A 7,813-nucleotide genomic window follows, 5' to 3' on the forward strand; every position below is an offset into this window, starting at 1 on the left:
GAAGACCAGTGTGGGTTGTGTGGGTTGAAGGTCTTGTTAACATGAAGCCTAAATGTTCTTCTCTCTTGGCCTTTATTCATTACCAACCTATGGACCACATAGTCTGCATCTTAATCCTAAAGTCTACATTCTCAATTCCATGTCACCAGATAGAATATCTGCAATCCAAATACAGATTTCAACCTAAGACACAGTCTAGGAATATTGCAGACTAGGACATAAAAATGGTTTCAAGGTTCTGTATCGAGAATAGATGCTTTCGAGCCCGGAGGTTTTCTAAGCAGCAGTGGACTGCCCCTGTCATGTTGTTCGTAGGTCCACATACTCGTCTTTACATTCACCTGAAGAGACATTGCAGAACTTCTTAAAGTGTAGTGTAATTTTTTTCTCCAGAATCTACAGGTGCTATTTTATTCATGTGACTGGCTCCCACACTGGGGCCATAGACTGGAACTTTGGAGTTTATACTTCACATTTCACAAATGTTAAACACAATGCAACACAATTTCTGAAAATGAAGAAATATATTTTATGGACGTCCTACTGAAACAGGATTTTGTTTAGTTTCTATTTTTGAATATTTTCAGAAACACATTCCTGACCCAGATTCCAGTCAAGTTGAAGATTTTTCCAAGATATATACCATATACAATTCAAAATTATTGTTTTAAAGTCCACCAAGAAGCTTCTTTAATCTAGAAAGTGGCATAGCAATTCCTTGTCTCATAGGATTAATTTTTGAAGTAAAGATTTACAGCCTTTCCAAAGAAATAGGTCAAAGTTCTAATACTTGTTTTCCTGACATATTAGGTGGAAAGGAATGGGATAAATTGACTAATGAAAGGAAGATAATGGTGGAAAAGGGGTTATATGCAATAGGTTCCTCCTAACTCAGTTAACCTGTGTCAAGAATATCATGGCTAGTCAGAGCTTTTCCTAAAGACCCTATTCAACCTGGAATCAGATAAGGTTATGTTTCCTTCTGATTCTGTTACAAATAAAATAGAAGTAGTAAAAAAGGGGGAAATGTTATTGGCTGAGAGCCTGTGAGTGGTCTCTTCTTCATTTTTCTGAATTACTCCATGGTTAGAAAAGAGATTCACAGAAGGTCTTCAGTTGACTGAATTTTCCTCATGTCTGTACCTCAAGTGAGTGAGAGATTACAAAAGGGGAAGATGATTGGCCTCAAGAACTAGATGGTTTCCTTTCCTGTAAACACTTCTTGTAAAGAAGCCCTGTGGTGTTTGGCGTCACCTCCTGTATATTTGTAGATCATGAGACAAATCTTTCTCAGTGAATTTTCTCCACTGCATTGTGAGAATAGGAATTAGCCTCGTGTTCTCTCTCTTAACACCAAAGTGTCCCCACAATGGTAGCTATGAAAACAGCACTGCTTAATATTTTCTTTGATTGAGTGATCCAAGGGGAGCCTGGATGCATATTGCTTGACTTTGTTATTTTCACCCCCTTAGGCAGAGAAACATTTGCTTCAGCATTTAGGCAAAACCATGTGGAATTTGGAGTACAGAGTGGAAATCCAATTTATCAATTCAGATGGCATTCACTTAGAGAAAATATTAGAATACTTTAATCTATCTCAGGGCATTTAAGCAAGGTACATACACCCTATTGATGCTTTATATTTCTTCCTTCTCGGGAGAAATTTGAGGTCCGTTAAATAGATCCTGAACAGAGATCTGAATCACCTTTAAAGGCACATGTACTTCGTGAGGTGGAGGAATTATACATGGAAGAATGAGGGACATGGGGAACTGCTTCTTCCTTTGTATGTTTCCTGATTCTTCAACTTGGTTTAATTTATTTCTTCTCTTATACGTATTGATTGCATGTAGTTGTACATTCTCTGCTTACAGTGTATTCCCTAGACAACTCTTAGACATCTTCTGGGTCTTTCTTTTTGGTTAGAGAAGCGTTCCCAAATCCTAAACCATTCAGATTATGCCCTTCATTGCTATTCTTTCAATTCATGGTCACCTTTTCCTTTGAACACTTAGAACTGTTAGTGATTTTACATTTATCTTTGTGCTCATTGATGTGATACTTTTTCTTTAAACCAGACTGTCTGCATGTGAAGACAAGGACTACACCCTCCACCACCATTATCTCTAGGGTGTACCATAGGCTCACCTACTTTTTTATAATATTCAGTATTATTTATAACACATAATTAATACTGTTTATAAAAATATGTAATATATTTCTAACAACTAAATGTAATATACCATTATTATCCTGAATTGAATTTAGTATATAATATAACCTACCCACACACACAATTTTTTAAAAAGTCAATAATTCACTGTAATAGAAAGAACATGTAATTAACTGCAATAAAACACCATGTATTTCAATAGGGAAATGCTCAAGCATGACTTCATGAGATGTGATAAAGTATATACATTAAATATATATGCATATGCCTGGCACCACTTGGCCATGGCACATTCAATAGGACACACCATGTTGTTTTGTTGACTCAAATGCCATGGCATAGCCTTTGATGTTGGGATTTTCCAAAATAATGACCGCATGTTGGTAAATTCCCAATCGAATTATATAAACTATTTATTTGATAACATATTTACACTTAGAATTCAGTATTTGTTAAAAATTGTGTAAATCATTCTTTGTACAATATATACAGGGCTTTCCTGGTAGCTCAGCTGGTAAAGAATCCATGTGTAATGCAGGAGACTCCAGTTCAATTCAAGGATCCCCTGGAGAAGGAATAGGCTACCCACTCCAGTATTCTTCAGCCTCTCTGATGGCTCAGATGGTAAAGAATCTACCTGCAATGCGGGAGACCTGGGTTTGGAAGATCCCCTGGAGAACGGCATGGCAACCCACTCCAGTATTCTGGAGAATCCCCATGGATAGGAGCCTGACGGACTACAGTCCAAGGGGTCACAAAGAGTTGGACACAATTGAGCACAATATATACAATATGGAGGTAGGTTCTCATCTCAGTTATAAACCAGTTTCTTAGCCACATACATGTGTAGTAGGATATTTATTTGAAAGTCATGCAGGATCAGGACAAAGGAAGGTCCGAGGACCGGAGTGAGAACCTCAGGTAAAACAAACAATGCTCCTGCCTAAGCCCAATTTGCGTAGGACAGGCCCAGGGGGGGACAAAAACCATATAAAAAGAGGAGCCAAAGCCCTCTTCTCTCTCTCTCTCCCACACGATGGGGCACTCTTCTCTTCCCGTCTTTGGATTGAAGTGCCCTCACACCTCGAAGATGGATTTTCCTGCTATCATCTAAATAAATAGAGCTGTAACACTGAAGAAAAAAAAAAAAAAAAGACAGTCCTTTGAGACCATCCTAAATGTTGCTGTATGTCTAGTGTTTCTGGGTATTTATCCAGTAAATACTAGGAGTCCCTCTAGTTTCTTTGACAACCAAAAAATACCCTGGCTAAATTCTAAAGTTTCCCATGATACCTACAAAGCAGTGGTACTGTTTAAGAAACTCTGCTAATGCCTATTATAGATGCTCCAGATGTGTTGAAGAAATGGATTTTATGTATATATATATGTGTGTGTGGGGGTGTATATATAGAGAGAGAGGATATATATGTATGTATGTATGTATAAAACCTCTGTTATTTCTCTTTTGGCTTATTTTTCTTCAATGGAGATTTCTGACTCTATACCTAGAATTGTGTCTTGATTATGGAAAACACATATTTATTTAAATGAACAAAAAGATGAATAATCTTTTCACATGTAGAGGATAATTGCTCTTTGCTGTTCCCTCCCATAGAACTACACTTTCTGCCTACTTCAGTACACTCTTTTTTTCCCCCAATTATTTTTATTAGTTGGAGGCTAATTACTTTACAATATTGTAGTGGTTTTTGCAATACATTGACATGAATCAGCCATGGATTTACATGTGTTCCCCATCCTGAACCCCCCTCTCACCTCCCTCCCCATCCCATCCCTCTGGCTGTGGTACATATACACAATGGAATATTACTCAGCCATTAAAAAGAATTCATTTGAATCAGTTCTAATGAGGTGGATGAAACTGGAGCCCATTATACAGAGTGAAGTAAGCCAGAAAGAAAAATACCAATACAGTATACTAATGCATATATATGGAATTTAGAAACATGGTAACGATAACGCTATACACAAGACAGAAAAAGAGACACAGATGTATAGAACAGACTTTTGGACTCTATGGGAGAAGGCAGCGGTGGGATGATCTGAGAGAACAGCATCAAAACATGTATATTATTAGGTGTGCTTCAGTACATTCTATAGGACCTTTTAATTTTTATTTCCATTGGCTTCCATCAGGGGCACTAGTGAAGAGAAATGTTACCAAATTTTTGTTTGACCCACCATTGTTGTCTCTCATATGCTGATGATCACTACTTTCATTAAGAAGCTAGAGGATACATTTAATGAAGAAATCTGTCTGTGAAGTCTTAGACCTTCCTCATATGTTTTGATCCTGTCTTTGAACACTTTTTCACATTTGACCATTACTCTCTTCAAATAATGATTTTCATGTCTGTGAATCCTGACCCACAGAAGAAAAACTTTATCAGGAAAAGATTGTGAATGATAGTAATAAGACAGGGGCCATAAGAAAAGATTTTTTTGATTATTTTTCTGTATCTTTACTGATGGCATGTTATAATTTATTATGATGACAGTATGTCAGTGTTTGAAAGTAAAATTTAGAATGGAATTCAAGTGTTTTTTGCTTGTGCCAAAGCACTAGCTAGCAGTGAGTAATCCTGTACTTCGTAATGACTTTAGGAACTGTGTTTTCTCAAACCAGAGAGTTAACCTACTTTTTGCAAATTATCTTTCTCTTGTGAGGTTAAATTAGTGCTTGTAAACAGTGCTGAGGATGAGCTATTTCAATAGATGTTTCAGAAATGCAGAGTTTTATTGTTATAGTTTGTGCTTATGTAGATACATCTTTACTTTCAGCGCTGGGCCCTGATTGTTCAGGGATGGCTAAACCTCAGACTGAAAGTTTAGATAATGAGACAAGGTATTTTCACAGTTCTTGCATCTCAATCTCAAAATATTCAGCCACAATGCAAATACAAATAGTGTAGCAGATATATGCACACTGTCACCTGATTTGCAGGAGGAGCCGTTGGGCAGATGGCAGAGCCAGAATTGCTTGTTCTATTCTCTCTCTGGCTACCTGGTGAGCAGAGTCCCAGTTCTGTAACGTCTTACACATACAAAATGAAGATGACAAGTGAATCCACTTAAATCGGAGTGATTTTATAATTTAGGATGGTTTATATCTGTGAAAATAGTGAAACCTTTCTTCTCTAATCCTTTTATGGCACCTGCTCCCTTTATCACTCATCATTTATCATGGCACTTAGTCATATCTCTTTTGTGTTGTTACCTGCTTTATGGGCATATATCTTGTCTTTCTAATTAAATTACAAACTCCCATGAGATAATGATTATCTTTTCTTAAAAAACAAAAAGGAAATTCTTCTCGCCATTCAGCTAGTTTTTTGGCCCATAGTAGAGAATCCACTGGTAATTATTATGTAACATAAAATAATAAAATAAAAATCTCATGTTGAACAGCAGCACAGCTGCTTCCCTACACTAGGGTTTATTTAACAATTCACATTTGAGTAAAATCTTCATATATATTGTCTTCTTTTACCATACCTTACTCTCAGAGGAAACACAGATTTCAAGGAATAATTAAAATCACAGCACATCACTTCAGATAATGCTAAGGTTTCCATTTTGGTGTTCTTTATTCATTTTGGAGGTTAATGTATTTCAGGAGAAACATGTTGTTTTGGGAAATTGTTTTTTACTACCCTCCTCTTTTTTGAACACTGGACTTTAGGACACCAAAGTTATATGTTTTCTTCTTTATCAAAGTGTAACTACTTGCAGTGAGAAGAATCTCAAAATATGTAATATAGTGCGATGTTCTGTATCCCTAAATTGTTGTATGTGCATATATGTGTATGAATGTATATGTAAATACCTGTGTATGTATGCTAACATTTTCCTCTAAATAATAGTAAGTTCAATAGAGTGTACAAATCTAGGGCTCGAAAAGAAAATCTCAACATCAGTCTCTCTCCTTTAATCCAAGTGGATGTAAGCCATCTATCTTAGCTTAATTACCTATCTGACTGCATGGACAGACTGAGTGGACAGCAGAATATGTTTCTCATTACTCTGCTTTTATAGGTATCACTATCGGTTATAGTTATATGGCTACCACACTCTATACTAGACATCAGCAACTTCTGAAGTGTATCTCATACAACATTCTTTGTGTGGGAGGTTAATAGGTATTACTTGGAGAACAGCTTTCATGGTCAAAGACATTTGGAAAAATACTGGACTTTGGACTCAGATAAATGTTAGTTTCCTCAGAGGTGAGGCTTCTTAGAGCTTATAATATAATAATGTATTGATATTATTTAAATTTCCAATGGAGCTATGCATTCTATAGTATTTCCCAATCTTTTAAACACTGGAAAATTTCCCATACCATCCTGAAGGACTGAGGTTTCTTAGAACAAACTTTAAGAAATATTTTAATAGGCTAATTGAAACTGCGAAAGTGAGTCGCTGTTGTGTCTGACTCTTTTTGACCCAATGGAAAGCAGCCTGCCAGGTTCCTCTGTCCATGGGATTTCCCATGCAAGAATACTGGAGTGGGTAGCTATTCCCTTCTTTGGGTCTACTGCCTTGCATGTGGATTCTTTAACATCTGAGTCATCAGGGAAGCCCTTGTTTATCTTTCTAATTGTATTTTGCTAAATCTAATCAAATATATTCTACAAACATTTTACTTTTACTTTTTTTGTTGTATAAGTTTTTATTGATACATATTTCACAATTCACCCATGTAACATGTGCAATTCAGTGGGTTATGGTCAAACATGGTTCTTAATTGCAAGGCAAACAGAAAATACATACTTTTATTTTAGATGAACCAGCAGAACTGCCAACCTTGAATAACTATAGAATTTGTCCTTTTGCTATGAACATGATCATTCACTTTCACCTTCTTTAAAAAAGTCCATGTTATTATCCTTTTAAAAAATCTTAGTTAAGTCATTCTTATGGAGTTCTAAAAAACAGTTAACCATTTCTTCTTTTCCCCCTTATTAATATTTCCTGCATTGGTAAGTGTGATAGAGTGAACCCGATGTAATGCTCTAGGCCAGGATCTTGCAGAATCACATAGTCCTTCATGATGAGCATTATTTTTTAGCTACTTGGGATGCACCACTATAAGGTTTAAGGGCTGAGCTGAATCATTGTTGTCCCTACACTACATCCTGAAATATGTATCTCAGATTAAAAAGTCCTATATCAGCTTATTTTCTTGTTATTTTCCTTTTTCCATAAACCAGTGAAGAATGAGAAATTGTATTATCTCCTGAGAGGCAGATCAAGGCTGCTTTTTATACAAAAATTGTCAGTTTTGAATGAAAGAAGAGAATCAATGTGTGTTCATTACCTTCTATGTGATCATCACATGAAATCTAGAGAACAAACATGTATGACTTTTATGAATATGTTTAAATTATCTGTGAGGAAACCAAGCTTCCCTCCCTACCCCAGGAGGTAGAAAATGGCAGAAATGAAATGTTAATTCAGGTATGTCAGATCCCAAAGTTCAGTCTCTTTTCTTTTAATCATATTGCTTTCAAACCAAAGGCTACCATCTTCTTAAAAGATAATCCACCACCTTCATTCACCTCTTTTCTTAAAATGAAGGCTTATCGGAATTCAACTTTAAAAATTTTATTTACCATA

Source organism: Cervus elaphus, chromosome 19 (genome assembly GCF_910594005.1).
Source record: "Cervus elaphus chromosome 19, mCerEla1.1, whole genome shotgun sequence".
Taxonomy (NCBI): domain Eukaryota; kingdom Metazoa; phylum Chordata; class Mammalia; order Artiodactyla; family Cervidae; genus Cervus; species Cervus elaphus.